The 24,954-nt window shown below is 33.2% G+C and overlaps 1 pseudogene; it reads right to left on the reverse strand.

The window, feature by feature from the left end:
* Window positions 1-9,756: 9,756 nt before the first annotated feature.
* On the reverse strand, window positions 9,757-23,080 carry LOC139897458 (E3 ubiquitin protein ligase RIN2-like; annotated as a pseudogene).
* Window positions 23,081-24,954: the final 1,874 nt, after the last annotated feature.

Consider the following 24,954-nt stretch of genomic DNA (forward strand, 5'->3'; position numbering starts at 1 on the left):
ATGCTGCTGGTGCTTGTAACCTTTGCACCATATTCTCCCAAGCCACTACCTGAGTGCGAAGCTCGTTGACTTCTTCTACTACACCGGGGTGATTGGCGGTTCAGACGAGCGGATGAATAAGATCCAGAATTTGAGATAGTATATTATCGTGACGAGATACTCTGAAAATGAGAGAGAAAATGGTGTCTCGAACAGGTTCGCCGGTAAGTGCTTCAGGTTCTTCGCCAAGAGGGCAATGTGGTGGATGGAAGGGATCGCCTTCTTCTTGTCTCCAATAATTAAGTAGGCTACGAACCCATCCCCAATTCATCCAGAATAGATTATGGCTAATTGGTTGATCCATTCCGGTTACACTGTCTTCGGAATTCAGGTGAATATCCATATCGGAATAGCTGTCAGAGTTTAAGGAATTTGAACTAGATACGGGATCCATCTTGTATAATTAGGGAGATAATTTTTGATATGAATTAGATTATAGAATTTAGTTTGGTATTTCTTCAATACATAATTTACATATGTATATATAATACCAAATTTCATAAATCACGGAAAATTTTTGGAAGATGTCAGGAAAAGTTTACAGTAACAGATACGCTAAGATATGAATTTTGTCTATACAATATTCATGCAATCAATGCAGTAAAACGTGTCTAGACTAGGAATGATAAGCAGGTAATTTTCGACAAAAAAATGATAAGCAAAACTTTTGACATGCAGACACGGTCGAAGTTCAGACTTACTAATGCATCCTAACAACTATCAGTTAGACACACTCATGCAAGACCTGGTTCACTAGGACCAACGCTCTGATACCAACTGTGACGATCGCTCCAAATCCATATGGACGAACACATCATTCATCGATTTCATTGCGAGGTATTTGACCTCTATATGATATGTTTTGTAAACATTGCATTCTTTTGAAAAGGCACACCATAAAAGAATATTTAAATCAAAGGTTTTCTACATCTGATGATATCTACATATAGACAATCATCGTAAATAATAGTTTACAATGGTACTTTCGTTGATAATGCAGTCAAAATAAGATACATGGTGATGATTTGGTGAATGCAACGTTTCCTTGAAAAATATGTCATGTAAGACTCCATGCACATAGCTTGTCTAACATATAAGCAAACAGCGGAAGACTTCTAGGGAACCTGAGAATAAACATGCTAACAAGTGTCAACACAAAGGTTGGTGAGTTCATAGTTTTAATGTTTTGCATAATCTGTACATAAAGGTGGATCACAAGATTTCAGTTGTTTCATCCAGAAACGTTTATCAAAAGTTTGTCAATAGATTCTACGTAACAGAGCACCCTGGTAACTAAGCTTTAACGTTATAAGATAAATACCCCATTCGTTTTAATACACGTAAACCAACGTGTCCTAAACTCAAATAACACACGTCCATTAAAAGGCTAGCGCTCTAGCTCGAACGGGGATGTCAAGCCCTATGGATCCATATACTGTTATTCGTGCCCACCAGTCCATATCCTATGTACTGGCAGCTACTAGTTACCAAAGCTAAGGGATTTTTGATTCAAACTCAGTGTAGATTTAAGTATGTACTTGTATCCATTGTGTTTAAAATAAATTGCATGTATTCTCAGCCCAAAAATATATATTACAAAAGCAATTAAAAAGGGAGCAATGAAACTCACTTTAGCAGCATATAAAGTCGTTCACCAAGATGTGACCGAAACTCAGATTACCAAATAACCGTAGATCTCAACCTAGAGAACATATGTTGGTCAATAAATGTCTATCAAGCTAGGTCAGGTCATAGTGTATCACAATCCTAATGCTCGAGATTGACATACAAAAGTTATCCAATGTTGTTTCAAAAAGTCAATTTTGACAATAGTTCAACAAACGAGACGTACCTTATATAAAGATTCATTTACTCGGCTGGTAATATTTAAAAATCCATTTTATCAATCTTGTAAACAAGTTGTTTAAATCTTAATTACAGATTCAACAGCAATTTCAATTATCGTCAATCATAATTCAGTTGATCATATCTTTTAATCCGTTCATCGAAACTATTCGATATCTAAATGAAAAGTCATTGATTTTTCGCCAGCTTTCCAAAAACATGCATATCATATACTTTTTACCAGTAATATATGTATTTAATTCGTGATTCATTATAAACTGTTTAGCGATGAAATTTAGCATACAAGCATGTATAAATATATATACTCGAGCACTAGACATGGATACACAATTAATATATAAAAGATAAAATATGAGTGCTTACGTATCAATATTGAGATTCAATATTGTAGGAAAGTACGTAGACGCAACAGAGATGATAAACACTAGTTTGACTCACAAGCAAAACCCTCGAACAATACCCATAACCTCCTTAGTAATAACTCATATTTTCCTTAGCTCTATCCCGCTTGAAAACCCATTTTGAAAGTGACACGCTCATGACCTCGTCATAGTATTTTATGTATAATACTAATTAATAATAATACTACTATAATATTAAGAGTAATAATAATAATAATCTTAATAATAATAATAATAATAATAATAATAATAATAATAATAATAATAATAATAATAATAATAATAATAATAATAATAATAATAATAAATATATATATACGGAGGAATATAGATAGAAGAAGAAAGTGTGCACAAACTGAAAGAATTCGATCAAATTTATAGATGTGGCCTTCAATCTCAGCTCATGCGATCGCATGAGAAGTGTATGGGGAACTCATGCGATCGCATGAGGTCCCTGTCCAGCTCAAAAGTTGTTTGTCACATTGTTTGTCGGCATAATTATTAATAATATATATAATATATATAATTTAATTAATTAATTATATATTATATTAAATTCACGTGCATAGTTGACTTGTAATTTTTGTTCCGATAAGTCGTACGTCATCACTTGACTTATGTCCCGGTTCCGGTTTCTCGAACGCATTTTCGTACGCTTAGAAAACTAATACTTTTCGTTTCGCGAATCGTACCTTTGTCAAAATATAGTCTTAAATTATCCATAAACTATACCACTCAAAATGTATCTTAAACTTTCGAGTGTTTTAGTCATTTACTTCTATAAATCATCGTCTCGTAGTATATACATATACATATATACATTTTTCATTTTCCAGTGGTTTGAGGGGTGTGCGTGTTAGCGAGAGGTCTCGAGTTCGATTCTCGGCTTGGATATCTATTTTTTTAAAGCCTCCTTTAAGGTAGTTTCATGTTCTTTATTATTATTATTATTATTATTATTATTATTATTATTATTATTATTATTATTATTATTATTATTATTATTATTATTATTATTATTATTATTATTATTATTATATTTCATGTTCTTTATTATTATTATTATTATTATTATTATTATTATTATTATTATTATTATTATTATTATTATTATTATTATTATTATTATTATTATTATTATTATATTTCATGTTCTTTATTATTATTATTATTATTATTATTATTATTATTATTATTATTATTATTATTATTATTATTATTATTATTATTATTATTAGTTATGGTTATCATGTTGATTAATATGAATATTATGATTTATATAGTTTACATTATTATCAATTATATAAGTAGTATAATTATTATTATTACTAAATCAAACTTACATTTATAAGTATTAGAATTATAATTATTATTGGTAATAATATAATTATGTATTACTAACATTAGTTATTAGTATTATCATCGTTGCGAATACAAGTATTAGTAACATTTATAAATTTTATTAGTATTATTAACAAAAGTATTATTAATTAGGATTACCACTAATGATAAGATTGTATAATTATTATTATTATTATCAAGTGTTAGTTATTATTATCAAAATCATTATTTTCAATTACCGTTACTATTAAATTAATCACTTTATGAAGAACTACTATTATTATCATTATTATGAGATTTATTATCAAAATTTTCATTAATATTAACATATATAGAAATATTAATACTAATATTATTATCATTAATATTAGTACTATCATTATTATTATTGTCATCACTTAAAAAAAATTATCTTAAAATACTACTTTAACAAAAAAATGGTAATTATATAAATATATTTAATACATATTACATAACAAAAATTTAATATCTTTTATGTACAAAATGAATATATGAAAAATATATATATATATATATATATATATATATATATATATATATATATATATATATATATATATATATATATATATATATATATATATATATATATATATATATATTTAATATAAAAAGGATGTAACTAATAAAATTATATATATATTTGTTTGGTTACAAATATGTGTGTTAACAAATACAAATGATATAGGTTCATGAATCTGAGGCCAACCCTGCATTGTTCAATATAGTCATATGTATTTTTACTACAAAATACATTAGGTGAGTTTCATTATTCCCTTTTTAAATGTTTTTGCAATATATATTTTTGGGACTGAGAATACATGCGCTTTTATAAATGTTTTACGAAATAGACACAAGTAATCGAAACTACATTATATGGTTGAATTATCGAAATCGAATATGCCCTTTTTTATTAAGTCTGGTAATCTAAGAATTAGGAAACAGACACCCTAATTGACACGAATCCTAAAGATAGATCTATTGGGCCTAACAAATCCCATCCAAAGTACCGGATGCTTTAGTACTTCGAAATTTATATCATATCCGAAGGGTGTCCCGGAATGATGGGGATATTCTTATATATGCATCTTGTTAATGTCGGTTACCAGGTGTTCACCATATGAATGAATTTTATCTCTATGTATGGGATGTATATTGAAATATAAAATCTTGTGGTCTATTAAAATGATGGAAATGATTATTTATGTTAAACTAATGAACTCACCAACCTTTTGGTTGACACTTGAAAGCATGTTTATTCTCAGTTATGAAAGAAATCTTCCGCTGTGCATTTGCTCATTTTAGAGATATTACTTGGAGTCATTCATGACATATTTCAAAAGACGTTGCATTCGAGTCGTTGAGTTCATCAAGATTATTATTAAGTCAATTATAGTTGGTTGTATTATGAAATGGTATGCATGCCGTCAACTTTCATTGTAATGAAAGTTCGTCTTTTAAAAAACGAATGCAATGTTTGTAAAATGTATCATATAGAGGTCAAGTACCTCGCGATGTAATCAACTATTGTGAATCGTTTATAATCGATATGGACTTCGTCCAGATGGATTAGAACGGGTCGCTTCACACATGACTCAAAAGGATGTATTTACAATGAATGTAAACGCTTTAAAAAAATTCCCCACCGGTAAAAAAACAAATCTGGTTCCACCACTGTTAATGTATTCGTCAACAATTTACTTATTTTTTTTCATATATCTCGATCATTTTCATTTAAATTAGTTTCAAACCAAACAATTGTCGTTAAGTTCTAGAAATTTAATTTAAAGAATCTACAATAAGGATCAATATTGTAACCGAAAATGTATAATATTCGTATTATGGAGTATAAATTTTTTACCCGTAAAACTTATGTTCAAGTTCCGTCACTGATCACTCACAATCATAATACATTATTACAAATCAACATATTGTCACATTAATGTCACCTAAATATTTTTTTCTCAACACTCACCATCCCATTTCATTTTCATCCATAACACACTTATTCATCATCACACTGACCTACTTTAATAATTTTATTGAACCAAAATAATGCTCTTCGCAAAAGTTTATAAAATATACAACTCCCATCAAAGAAAATGTTAGTGATTTCACAAAATGGTTGGCGAAGTGTACACAAAGATTGGCTAGACACTGCCATGAGCCGATGATTAGAATTGGTCTTAATGATCTTTAAAATATGTTGAAGTTCGACTCAAACTCGTTTAAAGTTGACTCGAATCTAGTTTTTAACACTTCATTAATAATTTGACTCATTCACACCCATTACATTATCTCTCAGGCATAACTTCGTAGTCTAGCTTGTCTTGGTCACAAGGTCCATTTTTTTTTTCAATCAAATAATTTCTGACATCAATGTTCAACAATTATTGCTTCATTTTCAATTACGTGTATACGTGGATTTTTTGTGTTCAAATATTTTACGTGTGCCATAGACACATTATCTCAATTTTTATTGTCCAATGAAATACTCGTACAATTCCATACACTAAAACGATGAAATTGCTAAATGTTCGACGTAACATTATCTACCTAATTCAGTAACGTTAGTACGACTTTTCTTTGTTCAAAAAAAGTTAAAAAGAATACTTAACCGACTCTAACTCTATTCTTATGACTTCTAGATATTCATAAATCAGTTAATTATTTATCTTGTAAGAAAAATTAAAAATTTTAATTTGTGTACTAACAACTTAGCATCAATGATAATAAATTTATTTAAAAAATGCGATAGCCGATAGATCTAAAAGGTGTTACGGAGTATTCCGTATTAAATATGCGTCAATTTGTCAAATTCATTAGTTTATGGAGACAGAAAAAGGGTTGGAACACGATGTGGATTATGAACCACAGAAAACCGAAACACGTAACAGAGATGGCCCATCCGTTAGGGTCAATAAGCACGTGCTTTAAACATTTCTGACAAACAAAAATATTGTACTACTGTGCAAAAATACAACTCAGAAACGGGGCCAAGGCTCCAGCGGGACCCACTTACTGCTTACCCATATATGCTTGGGGGAACGCGGATAACCTTTCAATAATTTTGTTTTTCTTTTCGCAATATAAAATAAAAATATAATATATATTAAATACTGAACTTGAGGGCTTGATGGCTAAGGACACACTTTTATCATCGTAACACGTAGAGCTTCCATCGCCGAATCTATGTTCTCCATGATCGTCTCTACGATCGTAATAGACAATCAATACTAGAGTTTTTTCCTTTCGTCAATCGTTTTCGACTATTGGTCGGAGGGCAAATCGTTTACCACCCAGTAGCGGAGACAGGGAGGGGACAGTAGACCCGATTCCAATGAAATATTAATAGTTCATATTTAAGTATTTTAGCTAAACCTCCCTTAATTATTCATCTAACACAATTGTTTGGGTTACCTACCTTCCAAACATAAGTACAGAGCAATATTAACTGAAACATATCGTACAAATTTACTTATCAATTTCTTGATGGGCCATATCAATTTTCATATTGCAAATTTTTTCTTTTTGCAAAGTAAATATATTCACTCAACGAAAAGTTACAATGAAGAGGGGGATCCATACATCTCATGAATCACCCCATTGCTTAAGAGTATAAACAAAGCACACGAAGATTACAAGCTATTAAAATAGGGATGCAAAGAGAGCATCAATACTATACAAGTCATGGAATGTTAAGATAGGAACTTAGGTTAGAAAGCAAAGTGAGCCACTCAAGCTTCCTTCCTCTCGATCTATTGAAAATCCACTCGAAAGACTTAATTTGAATTTCATACTGCAAATTTTAAAGTAGCATTTTTTACTGTTTAATAGTTCTCAAAGTTTCGTAAAGTTGTTATCTATGTATGTTTAAAATAAATATGATATGTTTTACGTAGGAAGTTGACATCCTTTAGTTTTATTTCGTTTGCCTCTTTTAATTATCGAGTAAGCATCCCCTATCGTAAAATCCTGGCTCCGCCTACCACCCGAGATCATCATCTTGGCCACGAGCTATCCACGATTTACGGATCGGAGTTTAATATCGTTGACACCTAAAAAAAACTCTCTTATATCGTAAATTGGATGTATTTTTCCTCGAAAAATTATGCATGAACACAAACAAATAAATAGATACATTCGTACAGTATAAAGTAAAGAATAAGAGAATGAGATAACATTACCTTATAAACCCTAGAAACTAGCAAAGAGAAAATAGATAAATCATTATAGATACAAATCACGTATACATAAAGGAGATGAAGGAAAGAGCGCATAAAGTTAAGGAACTCAACAACATTGTCATCTGAAAGTTATCACACCTAGAACTTCCCAAATAGTTATCGTTACCAGTCATCATACGAACCTTTAACCCACCGTTTGACATTAACCGCCTACCATTTTTTCCCCTAAAATAATAATAACATAATAATTAATAATAGCTATTAAAATAGATGATAACTTCATAAATAATATGACCTAATAACTGGTACATGCAAACCAAGAACGAAATGGTTCGAAACTAGTAAACAAACTAGACCAATCTAAAAACGAGCTAACTCAAATCGAGTCCAAACATGACCAAAAGCCGAACGACACCTAAACCAAACTAAACAATACAAAAATATACAAGCGTCCACCACAACCAATAGACTAAACAAACGAAACATATAAAAAAACTAAAAATTCAAAACGCTAAAATTAGTATCAGTAAAAAACCCTAAATCCTAAAATTAGTATCAGTAGAACTGGTATGCTTTATAGTTTCGAGGTTCGTCGCCTTCTTAATTGTATCTCTCGGTTGAGGTGATTACATTTTTATTGAAAGTGGCTCGGCTATACTTTGTATATAGTTATCATTTTTTATTTTTTTTTTGAAAAAAAAAAAAAGTAAAATTAGTAGATGAGTAAATTAGTAATTAGTATATATTGGATTTGGATTATTCGAGGCCCATTTTTATTGAAGAACTATGAGGCCCATTTTTTATGGGACTTCAATTATTTAAGGCCCATTTGCTATTGGACTAATAACCATATTATCTTGAAAAGTATATTTGGGCCTTATCATAAAGCCCGGTCCATTTACAATAAGTATATTAGCCCACAGATAGGAATGGTACCCGGCTGACGTCATGCTGACGCCAGCATGGCGTCAGCAATTTCGTCCTGTAGTTTTTTTTTTTTATAGTAATTTTTAGTAATTTTTGGGGTTGCTGTCTTTCTTTTAAAAGTGTATTCAACATTAGCAGGATTGGGCCATGGCCCAATATGGCCCAACTACTAGTTGCAATATAATTGTAATATGAATGAATAGTGTAGCCAGTGATGAAAAATGAGAGGGCTTATCTCTTGTGATGTATCATGATTGGATGAAGGCTAAGTTGCAAGTTGAGTTAGTGTTCATTTAGATTGTTAACTTTGTACGTATGGCTTCGTCCTGTATCGTTGTATGGCTTCGTCCTGTATTGTTATATAGGGTTGTAGCTTTGTTTTTGAAGTTGTATTGTTCAAATGAAAAGGAAAAAGAAAACTGCTGGGTGCAGTTTTAATAGAATGGTTCATCTGGGAAACAAATAATGGATATTTGCTTTCGTATTGTTTCAAAGGAAAATTAAAAAAAATTTGGTCGTTCCAGTTTTAGTAGAATATAATGGTTCATTTGGTTAGCAAATGATGGATATTTTGCTTTCCAACATTTAATCTGTGTGCTGTAATGAGTACAAGCCTCAAAAAATGACAGTAGACAATAAGTAAAAGACAACAACATTATCCTTTAACTTTCATTCCAAAACGGAGTATATATTAACAATATGATATATATACTATTCCACGCCCATTTTCAAGACAAATATGCTGAACAGCTAAAGCATAAACTTCCATGCCCATTTTCAATTGTAGAACTATTGATTAATTTGTACATAACTTTTCAACGGTACATGTATAACGGGTACATATCACAAATACATCGAATGTATCCATGCAAATACGTATATTCAAGTGTATAAAAGGCCATTAGTTATGTATTGGTGTTTTCCTGTGAGGTGGTTGATAGTCCATCAAAACAACATCATCATTTTTAAGACCGTTAGACTTCTTCTTTTCCGGTGTATTGGGATATAGGTGGTCTTTCATGATCCTACAAATACATTAACATATGTTACTTGGCTATTTACTTATATTGTTTTAAAGTTTGTTTACAGGGCCCTATTTAATTCATTGGTACGTACTCGAGTACATGCTACCAGTGAAAAATTATTTGGGCTTTTAACAAGTGATACAAAAGAATAATATAAATTTTTTTTAGTGACACTATTGGATATACTGTAATTTTTTTTGAACTTTTAACTAGTGACACTAGTAACCAAGGTTGCAAAAGACGTGAGACGGGGTCGAGACGGTCGGGTCCTAAAAAGGTCGAGAAGTTCAAGACGGGGTCGAGACGGACGTTGACCAAAGTTGACCTTTAAATATATAAGTTTATAAATGTATATATGTGTACATATTTTAAAGTCAAAAACTTTAATTGACTAACTTGTACTCATAAACGCCATCACCGTTAATATAATACAGAAAATTCAAACAAAAATACGACAAATTTGACCGATATTACCGACTTTCTGGATTTTCCTATTTTTGAGAGATTTTGACCTGATTTTTTCAACTTTGACCCGAATTTGACCGGTGACTGTGATATTAGACGGTTTTCTTCGAGACGGGACGGGCTAATCACCAAACCGTCGCAACGGGCGTCGAGACGGCTCGAGACGGGGTGTTTTGCAACAATGCTAGTAACTATGATTCTTAGATCCGCCGGTGTTTGTTTATCCTCAATATAAATCAATATATTGCCTTTTATATTTAATTTAGAAGAAAGTTACTACTAAATTTGAAGCATGTTAAGGTTGTTGGTCAGCGGTCAAAGGTCAAAGTCAAAACTCTCCATACTTTATGGAAGAATTTTTCTCACAGACCAACATTTTATTTAGGAAACCGGATCCATGTTTGGTTCATGATTTCAATTACCAAGTAACTCAAAACCTATACAACTATTAATTAACTGTGTGAAAACTTAACGTTAGGGTTTTTACTATTCTCATTCTCATATATACTTGTAACAAGTAGTAATATATATGTTCAGCTTGCTACAGTTGACAATCATCTAAAATTGTATATGCACATTGAAGATTCAACTCTACTGATTTTTGCTATGTTTTAAGAAAGGTTATTAGATTCGAAATGTACTATATATAAACATTTACATACATTGATATGTAATTTTAAAATAATTTGATCTTGTGTAAATATATACTGAATAGAAGTTTATACAGTAATAAATAGTTTGAATGGTAGTATCCTCTTCCACATTTTAAGTAGCTAATTTGGTATGTTAATTTACTATATATTGATGCATGATTAATGATTAATTACCTTGACACATTTTCCTTTTTGCACTTCCACATGATGAGAGGAACGAGATTCAACAATTTTAGTTCCTGCATATTGATAATTCCTTTTTAGAATATAATGCAACTATAATTAAAAAACATATAATACATGTAGATGTGTTCAAATTAATTCAGAACCACTCATCTTTAAGTATAAATCACCGGTATATATATTATACAAAACTCGTTAGCAAACAAATTAATTTACTACCATGATATTAATAATAATGATATGAGTACTACGTACTACTAGTCTACTAATAACAGAAAATAATATTGCCATGCATGGATGTTAAATGTATCTCTTATATATATATATATATATATATATATATATATATATATATATATATATATGATGGTGTCAGTGAGAGCCATTTTAGTACCCCCCCTTGACCTTTTTTTGTAGATAGAATGTTCAATGAGTGGAAACAAGCAACCTTACTAAGCTAAGAAAGGTGCTTGTTGAGTAAGGCCGGCTTTCTTCCAATGCTTGAGCGCTTCTTTCTCATATTGATCATTCAATATCCTTGACTTTTCAATAAGGGGCGCGTTAGCTAGGCCGTTTTCTTGCAGGAGTGCTAGCGCGCGCCCTTACGTTTTCTTCGCTTGCTCTGCAGTACGAGCCTCATACAAAGCCACGCCCCTTTAGTGCTTATCCATGGATTGATCCACTATATATATATATATATATATATATATATATATATATATATATATATATATATATATATATATATATATATATGATCTATTAATCCCTACCAAATGTTAGTTTCTACAACAAGAATATGTTAATTATGGGAGGGAGGACGCATTCTTGGCCTTGAATAATCCGAATAAAGCACACCAAGATGTTCGTTTTGAGACGAACCTTCTTTAGACATCTCAACGATCTTCTTCTTCTTTTTTTGTTCATTTACTGTCAACGAGTGTCTCGAATGTGAATTCGTTTCTACAGGCTCAGGTTGAGTCCGTGTTCTATCTACCATCAATTCTGTAACCTGTTTACCATTAATTTTATCATCGTTAGTACTTCTGTAACATGAATATGAATATATTAGCCTTCAAAATACAATTAATTTCTGTATAGTATTACATAAAGAAACGAAGTGTAACCTGAAGAGAGATGGTAGGTTTAACAATGGCAGAAAAAACACGGGCATTGGAGGAATGCATGCAAATAAGTAGAAAAACAGAGGAAAATAAAGCCAAAGAGGCCATTGAAACCATATTAATTTGATCCCTGTTAATTCTTAACTTCACTAAGTTAAAACTTGGCAATAAATACTAGGAAACTGCTGCAAGTCAGTTTAAATAGGAGTTATTTGCCAACATTTGTTAGTAGGAGGGGTCAAAACGGGTGAGTTGACCCATTATATTATCAAATTTTCTACACTTTAATTAATTATATTTGTTTAAGACCATTTACAAACCCTGTCTGTGATATTATACACATAGGATGCACTTTTTAATGAAAAGTGGGTTTTTGGTGGTGAATGTATTTGACATTCATTAACTAAAATGTTAAATTTTTGTGTCAAATATTTATAGAATGATGTGGTAATTGAGTGGGAAAATAAATAAATAATAAAAAAATATTAATCTTATAAATATGATTGTTTTCGTCATGAACTTCGACTAACGCCTCCTGTTGGTGCATTATAGTCCCCGAGTTCATTACGATCACGTTGGAATGCTTTAACGTTTAACTTTCACTGTTGGAATGCAACCGTACGGTTGCAGGTATGCAACTGTACGGGTACACAGGGCAACCGCACGGTTGCACTTGCTGTGTATATATAAAGGGAATTACGGGTTCTTTGTTAGGTTAACGTTCCTAGCCGCACCTAAACGTCCAAATCGATTCCCTGATTAATGGTGTATCCTAGGAGATACACGCATAAAAACATCAATTTTATACAGAAAACTCGATCAAAGAGCACAAGACATAAGGAAATTTGGCAGTTTTCAGAGTTGCCGCCCAGCGTTTATCAGGCCGCCCAGCGTCAAGCGTAAGCCCTGCAGGCAGCTTCTATGCATAAGCCCTTTAACTCAGCGCGTGAACGGCACGCAGCCACGTCAGCACACGCCACCGACATTCCGGATACTTCACGTAACAGAACCATTCAGTGGTTGACACGTGTATCCCGTGAAATTCGGACATTCTACGCCTATAAATAGACCCCCTGGGTCACCACATTGGACATCATTCTGATCTGAACTTCAGTCAGAGAGAAGTACACTTTCTCTCTCACACAGTTCTTTCTCACTCTAAAATAATATTAGCCGCTTAGCAGCAGTGTGCTAGACGGATCATTACAGACTGATCCACAGATTGATTGAGGCCACCCCACAGATCTTATATCTGTGTTCCGGGTCTGCAGAGATTATTTCTCGAGGGCAAACAACAATCAACAGTATACGCCACACGCTGAGCAGCTAATCTTCTGTACTAGTACCTTACAGCAGCTATACGGAAAATCGTACTAACATCTAGCATTCATCTAGGTCCATCTTTAACACCCTAAAGTCGTTTATCATCTAAAAATCAAAGTATAATTGTGTGTTTTGAGTATAAAACTCTATATCGAGATTTTCCACACTCGATATAGAAGATTAGATCGTTTAATCCTGTTTACACGATCCTACAAGTGGTATCAGAGCTAGAGATCATCGAAATGTCGATTCAATTGAAGGTAATTGCTGAATTTGTGTTTTAGATCTCGGTTTTGACTTTTGTTAACTTTTTTGGGTTTTTGAGATTTAGCACGAATTGAAGAAAACTAAGAATGAGGAATTGTTGGTAATCATGTAGTGATTAATTCCTCAAAGTCTCAGCTCTCGAATCAAATTATTTTTCAAGAGAGTAACCCTAATTGGGAGAGCCGTTTGGCGATCCAGTGCATAGGGGAGATCATGCTGGATCTCCCCTGGTCACCAATGTTTCTCTGTTTAAATTAATATTGTAATCTCGACGTGTATTATATTATGTTGATTTATTCGTGTTCATAATGTTTATCACTTCATGTTCATCATTTATCTCAATCTAAATGTAAATCGATGCTTGTTTATGATCAAAAGATCTATGTTGGTGAATCAAGGGAACAACACCTCCAAGTGACGCCGCGGTAACCAGCATTACTTTCCGTCAATTCAGTCCAGCTCGACTCACGGAACATTTTGACGTTGGGTTGTATTTAGTCTAACTCTCAGGTTTTCTAGTTTTTTAGTTCGAGACAGCTGTCATGTTTATTTAATGTATGTTTCAGTGAAAGAGCTTAGTTATAAAGTTTTCATTTTTATTCTCGAATAATAAAAGAAAAAGAATATAAATGTATATGTATGTAATACAGTAATAAAAAGATACGATTGAAGAGACAAATGCATGCAAATTATATGGTTTCGATGAGACTTGTGAACTCCAAATTAAGTGCAAAATACTCACAAGATAAAGAAAAAGTTGTCCCCCGTTTTCTTAATCTGTCGTTTTCATCAATGGGCCCTTTCTAACCCTACTATTCAAAATCAAAATATATCTTTTGGTCAGTTCATGCTAACTATTTAGCTTATAGTATATTATTAATCTATCAGTTTGATTGATTTATTAGTTGCAAATACATGCTTGTCATGGAATTAGTGAACAAAGATATTATTATTATTAATCTTATTCTAAATCTAATTATTATATTATATTATATTATACCTATACTAAATGTCACCAGAATTTTTTTCGTTTTAGTTTTTATACCTATATACTAAATGTCACCAGAATTTTTTTCGTTTTAGTTTTACTCATTTCAAGTTTGCGTTCACACTACAAACGGTCCCTCAACTTCCGCCTACATTACACAACAACCCCTCAACTTTACACATTTTCAGGGGTAGAGAGTGTAAATATATAATCTTATAAAAATAAAATAAACTTACTTCACCCGAATTTATAACGGGCCCTATCTTCTTGCTCGGTACGAGTTAAATTTTTCCGAGACCACCGTTCAACTCGAAAAAATCTCACGAACACAACGTGACTAACTATACGCGAAACGGACATCGTTAAAAAAAAAATTAAATAACGGGTCCTATATTCGCGCTCGGTTCGAGTTAAATTTTTCCGAGACCACCGTTCAACTCGAAATAATTTTACGAACACAATGCGACTAACTATACGCAAAACGGACATCGTTAAAAAAACTAAATATTTTGAGCTATATTTCATACATATACATACACGTCCAACAAACAACCCAACCTACTAGATATATTAGGTACCAAACAACGTATATCCAAATTCGACCGCGCGTTGAATACAACTGCAGCAACGCGCGGTCAAATTTTTTTCTAGTTCTATATAAAAATACATCTAAAAGTAATACAGTATAATACTACGGAGTAATATGTAACATATTTGCTAATGTACGCTAACGATCCATATGATTTATTTACATTGCAAAAAACCATGCATAATCGATTTCCAACAATGTAAATGATCACATGTAAACTTAGATGTCGACTTAATTAAGGCAAATGTATTACGTTTATGGGGGTTCAAGTAAAATTGAAGCGATAAGCAGTCTTAATTATCCTAGAGACGAGCCATAGATGTAGAGTTACTTATATATGCGAAATCAATTGATGAAGGGTCAACATCGATCTCAAAGGCATTCAACTAAGTTCGAATCATTGCATTAATTTAGAGTAGCTAGGTACTCACAAGTCACAAGTACAACCTATCTAAATTGTACCGTCCCCATGTAAGAACACAAGGAGTGGTGACGCCTCAACCTGAAATTCTATTCAAAGTTCAGTTGAAGCTTTAAACTGGAAATAGTGGAGTGATCGAGTGTTCACAATATATGTGAACCAATAAAAAAATTGATTAAAAAAAAAACAAAACAAAAAACGCTTGGAATTTTGAAAAACCTAAAGTCTGTATCAAGATTTCCAACCCTGAATTTCATAGGAGTGCCGAAAGGGTGTGGCTGAACACCGAAAATCCGGCATTGCGAGTAAGGAAATTCGAAAAAAAAGTAGTCACTCCTAGTCTTGGTGCTCTGAGTAGAAGGACCTCTAATTTAATTCAAAAAAAAAAAAAAGTTATATCATATATAAGAATTAATTCTCCAATCAGATAGGAAACAATCATTTAATGTAAACTATATGCTGACCAAATTAGATACAAGTTCTATTACACTTCTACTATCTACATGTAGCCTATACGTCTACACATTTTTATAAAAGAGAATATTTATTTATACGGAGTATAATATAATAAAATTATAATTATATTTAAATTAAATATTTGAAAAATGGAGTGACGCATGTGTTTTTTCAAGAAATTACGGTGGTTCCGTGTTTTGTTGCCGGTTTACCTTTCACAATTTACAAGCAACGAAACCCGACGAGCAGATGAATACAGAAACATGTTTAACCAACTTTCTTTTTTTACATTTATTGCTTTTCACCTTTTTTTTTTTGGATCGGGTAACATTTATGTTTATGTAAGCTCCAACTAATTTGACCACCACTTAATCTATAGGTTCTTTTTCCTCTGCTTTAACAACAGATCAAAATATGTAATTGAGCTTATGAATAGCTAGTCTCATACAAAAAATGCAAGGTTTAAAGAATCTTGTACTTTTTTTTTTTTTAATTTAAAATTTAACTCTTTACTTTTTACCTATCATTTTGTTTTATTGACAAATGTTAAAGACATAAAATAACTTTATATTATTATTTTTAATTATTTATAAAAGTAAACTATTACTAATGGTGTCACTCAGAAAAATGGTGTCGCTCAGAAAAAAATTCTACTAGATGCCTTATTTCAATGGTGTCACTCAGAAAAATGTACACTATCCAGTGGTGTCAGTAGTTTAAACACTCAAAAAATTTCCTCTACATTACGTATTTCAGTGGTGTCCCGTAACACCACTGGGTACTACACAGATCCGCCCCTGGTAAGGAGTAATAAACAAGAGGTGATAAAAGAGGCAATCGGGCTTAAAATGAGTGGGGCTCTCACCTCAACCAACTATTTTCAAATTGAATGTAAAAACTGTCTCTACGACAATATCAGTTTTAACAAACACTCCGACAAAGACCTGCACAGGAATTTGAGCCACAATCCTACTACAGTTACAACTTTCCTTTTTTTTATTTCTCTTGCACCTTTTCAAACCACTTACTACACTATTGTATTCTATTTTAGTCACTCATTAACAAATTAGCTCTACTTACATAGTTACATATGTTTTTGAAAATTTGGAAAATTTTGAAGACCCTACTTCTATGGTCCTTAGAGACAAGGCAATCTAAGATGACCCACTGCTACTGCCCTAAATATTATATTTACGTTTTATTTGCAGACATTGCATGCAGCACTCTAAACCACTTGCACAACAAGACATATATATATAGGGGGATCAATGAATAGTACACCATAACTACAATTTTGTGTCCTATTTTCCCTAAAGCTCAAGTCTATAGTTAATCAATTTAGTCTAACTTATAGTTGATCAGTTGTATATACAAACTATGACCTTAGGATGAATCTTACGTACAGTGTTGGTGGGTGTTGCGTGCGGAAGACCTCCTTTCAAACATCACGCGTTTTTTGGTTATTACTTGGGAGAGAACGACTCTGATGAAAAAGTAGAGTGTTGGCGAGTTTACATTTGAAGAAGATTATTCACAGTAACAGAAACTGAATTTGTTCGCTGCAAATCTGGCAGGCTGCACAACACAACTCAGATAAACATCACCAAATATCTGAATGCATAGTGTTGTGATAAAACAGATGAAAAGGACATTATCAATTAACATCAATTCAATCAATTATATGCATCAATACAAACTAACTAATCACGTACTCCAATAATGTCACATTCATACCCTTAAACTTTAAAACTAATCAGTGATTAGGTAAAGTATTGAAACAGGTGTCTAAAACTTGGAATAGATCGCATGGTAGAAAATTCGATTGGCTCACTTGGTTAGGTAGCCCTAGAATTAACCTAAACATGTCGTGAATTCTTTTTAGTTGCTTCCTTTGCAATGACTCTCGTGTTGTATTGTCAATCGACACATTCCTAAGTAGATGGGTCAAACACTGATAGCAGATGACCGCAACAACTTCAGATTAATCATCATCTGAAACACATTGAGCAGTCATAACTAGCGAGCGAACCCCCTGGATGTCTTACGGTGGTGGTAGAAGGATTGTTTGAAGTAGATGTGATAGCCTGAGAGGAATTTTTATAGGCCAAAGGTTCCAAGCAGCATCTACAAGGGCAGTTTGGGCATACATTTCCCCAACCGCTGCAAGATGCCTCATCATCATTTGAAGTCTTCCCAAACCCACGGAGGATCTGATATCTGTAGATGAACCCGCCCCAACAAATCCTAACCAACCTGATTCTGGCCCAGACCCTGACCCCCTGTATGACATATGAAATAGGGATAAGAGATCCACTTTACAAACATGAGTATTTACGTAAAGATGATAAATTTGGAAACAAGTTTAGCAGAAACACAAACCTCCAATCATTATATTCTAACGGGGTTCGAATTTGACCAGGGACACTTAGTTGTTCAAATCTAGAGCTTAACTGGCAGGCAATTTGTTCATCACTTGAAACATCTGCCGGAAAAAGCACAGAAAGTGTACCAACAAAGAGGGGTTTTCAACAAGTGGGACAAGAATAATTTTCACGTAATCCTTGGTCTAACCTGGCGTTAACATGCTACTTAATCACTATCGGCATACCTAATTATAACATGAGGAGTAATAGCATTAAAATCTGACACTCAGCTTAAATTTCTATTTCAAGTAAAAAGGCTTAAAATTCAAAATATTATTATGGTTTACGGTGATCGGACCCAGATAGCAGTCAAATATGATGTCGTCGCAGTCTCCAACTTACTCTGATGCAAGAAGCAGGCAAGAAAGAGTTCTTCTTTTTTAATATGTTAACTTGTACGTTTACCCTAAATAAGAACTTTTGGAATCTTTTTTTACCTTTTGGTGAGTGCAAACAAAGTATTTTTTACCCAAAATAAAAACACAACTGAAGCCCATTACATGCTTATTTAATTAATTAGCCCCGGCATAATGCTATAATAACTTTAACTAAACATTATATAACCATACCAAGATCTTAGGCATGAAAGATGAAACAGGTGATTACAGGCGAGCTTCTTAGCCATGGCCATTGGTTCCTGAACTCATCACAATCTGAAAATGGTCGATGACAAAGGCATCGAGGATTATACTTCAAATACGAAAACTAAACAAAATTCAATTATTACCCGACAAATGGCACATTCATCATCATAAGCTTTTATTTCTTCAGATGTTGCATCAGGGAGTGCCCCACGAAGAGTAACTAAAGCTATCCTTAATTTTATAAATACTTTGGCGCGCTTCACAACAGCACTTAACAAGAACTGCCTATGACATAAAGTAAATCAGCAAAAGTAACACAATTTTTCTTTGTAGATATATAACAGACATAAATATATAGTTTAAAAAGGTCGAGAAATCACTACGTATATTTAGATAAAGCAATGCATCTATAAGATGGAATGGCATGCCGTGAAGCTGCCAACTATGCACATAATGACTGAGACATCAACAAAGTCATAATATCTAGAAAAAAATCCCAGATTCCATAATATAACATTCTCACATTCCCACAACGAACCTGCACACACACATCATACTAGGATATTAATTAACTCGTATGTGGCAATATGGGTTAACCAAATTAAACACATATGAGATACCACGTTCTTAAAAGATCAAATTAAGAATTAATTAAAAAAAGCCTTTCTTGCCTGCTGCTGACGTATCCAAAAGCTTTGACATATTGGAATTTGCAGTATTGCCTGCTGAGTGATGAAGCCATATATCAAGCAATTGAAATCCATGAACTACGACGACCTAAAAGCAATACAATGTAGACACAAGCTTCAGCGATTTTATAAAATCTGATAACTGATAAAAGGTATGAAATTCCATATATGCAGATGGAATTAGCAAATATGATAAAGAGTCAACTTACCTGAAGTGTTTCGAAAGCTATACTAAGAGGCTCAAAGAATCATAATAAAAATACAGATGATGGTATAGTTTTGTAGATGAGTAGAAACGTCCATATCCTGCAACACCAGTATCAAATTTAGGAGATATCTAAGCATAAAAATGCAAAAAATAGAGTTGATGTCATATGATCCAGCACGCTAGGTGAAATATCTAATACGTAAACTCATAAAGAGTATTCAAATGTAAAGAATTTAGATGTTTATAAAACTTTGTGCAGTAGATTTTTTAGCACAAACCACACTACATCCACAGTAACAGCCATCAACAAAACACAATATACACGAAAGTCCAGGGAGTCGTAGAAGGAGATGCATTGAACCGTTCGAGACGATCATTGGCTAAAGCTTGAAACATCAGTAGAAATGAAAAATAAAGGTTTGGTATTTGCCAATTCTTAAGGTCCCTCCACATATAAACACCAAAACCATTCTAGTATTACCTTTAAGGAGCATAGCCCAGTCAACCAAGTAGACCACAATGCTGCTTGAACTATTGTCGGTGTGACTAGCAACGGAAAATATGTTCCCTTTGAAGACATCACAAACAGTAAATCAACAGTTGAGGATTGAGTAACATTTACAAATTCAGCATTTAAATAGTGATAGTCAAAGTATATCCCTCAAATCCAAAAACTAGATTTACATATATGGTTCAGGAATTTGATCTGCAATCAATATAGTTCCACTATCTACTAGATAATAATGTTTAACAATTATTAACATTCTCATTTTTGACACGTCAGGTTGTGACAATGAGATCTTAACTATAACATTGCCCCGGAAGACAAGTCAGTGGCCAAGTAGTCATAATGATCAGAATAAAAACGGACAAATCGTAATTTACTTTAGACGACCATATTGCCTACCTTGTAGATAACATAATTAACTAGTCGCTCCACCAACTTTCGAGATTCAGTTGCGTGCAACTCAACAAAAAATATTGTCTGCGTCATAAAAAAGGTCAGCATATACTAGTTAGCAAAGAGAACATTATGGGGAATCAACGTCCTGCATCAGAATGAAACAAACGCAAGTAATATCCGCTAGTGACTAAAATATCAGTTCATTAGGTGCAAACAATCTATGACTTCTGTAAAAACTACTTAAATTCAGTAATAAATATGATTAGATAAATAAATATACACAAACATGTGCATTATCTATTTGTATGTAAGGATGTATAAGATATAGAGATAACTTGAATACCTTTAAAGACAAAACAGTCGGTATAAACACGTTGAGGACAAAACTGACCACTAATGCAAATGTGGTATAAGAACCCAAAAACAATTCTAGTACACGGATGGCAACCCCAGAGTGAAGACGATTTTCACCCATTAAACCATCTGTATTTAGTTTCAGATATGAAATGTCCGTGCAATACTGGAGGCCTATAAAGCTCAACACTGTACAGACTGCAGAAGTCGATAAATAGCCCACACCCATAGGATACAGAGAAAATTTCATTAGGACAAAAACAGTTCCAGAATTTCATGAGATAAAGTTATGCATGATCTTCCTTGGCCACTAAACTGGTCACTAAGCAAAATTAACAGAGAAGTCCACAAACTATAACTTAAATGTCTACACCTTCCCCAAAATAACACTTCACGGTATCTCCTATGATCCGAAATCGATATAAGTAGCCTGTATGTATCATGTATCAGAATATTTTAAAAATTAGTAATTCGTATAGCAACAATGAGCCACACTTTAATTAAACGTCATCATTTTCTAATTTAACACGGCTAAAAACTATACAAGCTCATACAAATCCCAATGCGACATACAACATGCGACATGACATGCATTAAAAAATCTAGGATAATGCATGTTCCATTTAGACATGGGACATGCCATAAACTTATGTATGTAATAGACTTATAAAAGTTTGGCTGCCAACAAGTTATTTTCTATTATGCACCAACCTACACAATTCACTAAATTTTCGGTAAATTTATCCATTGCAGCAAAAGCTTCTCGGATCTTTATGTTAGAAAGGATCTTTTGACCCATTTACCATCAGGGCACCATCAATGTTTTGTGTTTTTGATCCATTCATTACCCAATATTTCTGTTATACACATTCTGATTGCTGCACATTTGAAGGATGCGAAAGGTTAAGGCGCTGATCTACTTATTGGTATGATTTATGCTTAATAACTAACCCCTAATCAAATTCTTCTTATCATATACTCTTTATCAGTAACTTTTTTTAGGATAAAAGTTAAAGTGTATAAAATTTTGTTATGATATAGATTATACTCAAAGAGACGCAACGTCACTCCTGCCATTTATCATACGAAGTTAACACGAGGATGATAATTAAATACATATACATATACATTGTATGAGCAAAGCAACTCCTAGTAGTAAGTACTAAAGTAACGAAAACTGAGAATCCTTAGAGCAATTCTTTTATTAAATGGTAGTAGCACATGGTGACAACAAATTAAACTGATCTAACCAAGTCATCCGAATTCATAATTTAAGAAATTAACTGACACCAAATGCAAGAAAAGCAAAAGGACAACATACATCAAATACAAACGTCATTCTCGATCCAATTCCAAAAGTCAAACATCCACCTAGGAACCCTAGAGCTAGAGTTACACAATTAAATAAACAAATTAACAACAGCAAAAACGAATATCCTAAAAATCATAAACACATGATATTACATAAAAATTGTGCAAGTACAGAAGATGAATTACATGTAATAATCAAGAAACAGGTAGATTGATGAGCTGATTGATCTAAAGATATAGATACTGCAACACGATAATGAGATTAGGTAAGGAATATATAATATACAGCACCTGTATATATCGATCTAAGACCAAAAAAACATCCGATCTGTAGCCAGGCGCAGATTAGAAAGAGAGAAAATTAGGGAATTTTGCGGGAAAGGAAAGATGAGAAAATATAAATTCAAAAAATAGTTAAATTAAAATTCAAAATTAATAATTAATAATAATAATAATAATATCGTTTTGGGCTACATCTCAACGTGGAAAAAACAGAAATTTTCTGGCATACGGAGGACCCTCGCAGCAGGCAAGTAGGTGTCTTTCCTCCTAATATTGCTCGACCTTTAAATGGTGTTAAGTTGCTTGGGCCCCCCGCAAGTTCCGATCCTGGTTTTAGTAGTGAACTGGTGATGCAAAGGTGACCAAGTCCATTGCGCTTATGGATAAGGTTGCTAAGCTTGATGATCCTCAATGTGAGTTGTTGTTGCTTAGGGCATGTACGGGAGTTTCTAAACTCTACTTTACCTTGCGTACTTGTCCTCCTAGTATATTTGAGGCTGCTCAACGCGCTTTCGATGGAGCCCTTCGATCTTCCTTGGAGCGTATTGTTATTGCTTCCGGGCCTGGGTTTGGTGATTGGCAGTGGCGGCTTGCCACCTTGCCATTTGCATTTGGAGGGCTTGGTGTTTATTCTGCGGGAGATGTTCATCATTATGCTTTTGTGGCTTCTCGATTACAGTCTGCTGGGTTGCAGACCAAACTCCTACGTCGTGCGGGTATTGTTGGTCTTGGTCGTGCTTTTGAAGATGCATTGGGTCTGTTTAATAAAACTGTTGGGTTTGATATTTTAGGTAATCCGAGTGAGGTCGCTGCCCCAATACTCATGAAGAAATTGGCAGATGTTTATTTCACAAAGGTTACCGCTTCTGCAGAATCCAGTTTTTCGTTATCTCCCCGACAATCAGCCTTATGGAAATCACAGCAGGGTGATCACACCTCTGCTTGGCTAAGGGCAGTCCCTATTTTGGGGTTGGTTCAGACGATGAACGCAAAGACTTACCGATGTGTGTTGTGCTACCGGTTGGGTGTTCCATTGTTCTCTATCTCGATGGCATGCTCTGCTTGTTCAAGGGTTTTTACTGGGGATATTTTCGGGGATCACGCGGTGTCTTGTGCTGGTATGGTGGGTATTAAGCATCGACATAATGTTGTTCGGGATTCCCTTGTTGATGTTTGTTATCGATCTGGGATTTCTGCGAGAAAGGAGGTTGACATTGGGTTGTCTGGAGGGAACGACAGGGCCCTCAGACCTGCAGATGTGTTAATTTATTCCTGGGAGTGTGGTCGCGATGTTTGTGTTGACTTGACAGGGTCTTCTCCTTTGACACAGTCTGGGCTTTCTGACTTTGTCCCTGGACGTGTTGTGGTTGATGCGGCTCGTCGAAAGCGGGTCAAGTACGAATCTAGCTGTCAGCGATTGGTTATGGTTTCATTCCTTTCTCATTTTCTTCCCTTGGGGAATTAGAGAAGGAGGCTGTTTCTTTGCTAAAGCGGGTGCAGAAGAGTTCGATGGCGCAAGATATTGGTGCCGGTGCTGCTGCTCATATTTTTACTAGGATAGGTTTTGCTATTGCTAGAGGTGTGGAGCCCAGATTGTCTCTAGGCTTCCTACTAATTTTTTGTAAGTTTTAAAACTTTTAAGTTTATTATAATAATAATAATAATAATAATAATAATAATAATAATAATAATAATAATAATAATAATAATAATAATAATAATATAATAATAATAATAATAATAATAATAATATTGTCCCCAGATAAAAATTATATAGTTTAATAAAATTTTACTGATACATGTACTTTTCTGTTAACTTTCCAGTCTTACCTCTTACTTTTTACCAATCGTTTTGTCTTATATGTATAAATTAAGGGTATATAAGAACTTTATTACATTATTCTTTTTCATTTATGAAAGTGA

This window comes from Rutidosis leptorrhynchoides, chromosome 3 (genome assembly GCF_046630445.1).
Source record: "Rutidosis leptorrhynchoides isolate AG116_Rl617_1_P2 chromosome 3, CSIRO_AGI_Rlap_v1, whole genome shotgun sequence".
In the NCBI taxonomy this organism is placed as follows: domain Eukaryota; kingdom Viridiplantae; phylum Streptophyta; class Magnoliopsida; order Asterales; family Asteraceae; genus Rutidosis; species Rutidosis leptorrhynchoides.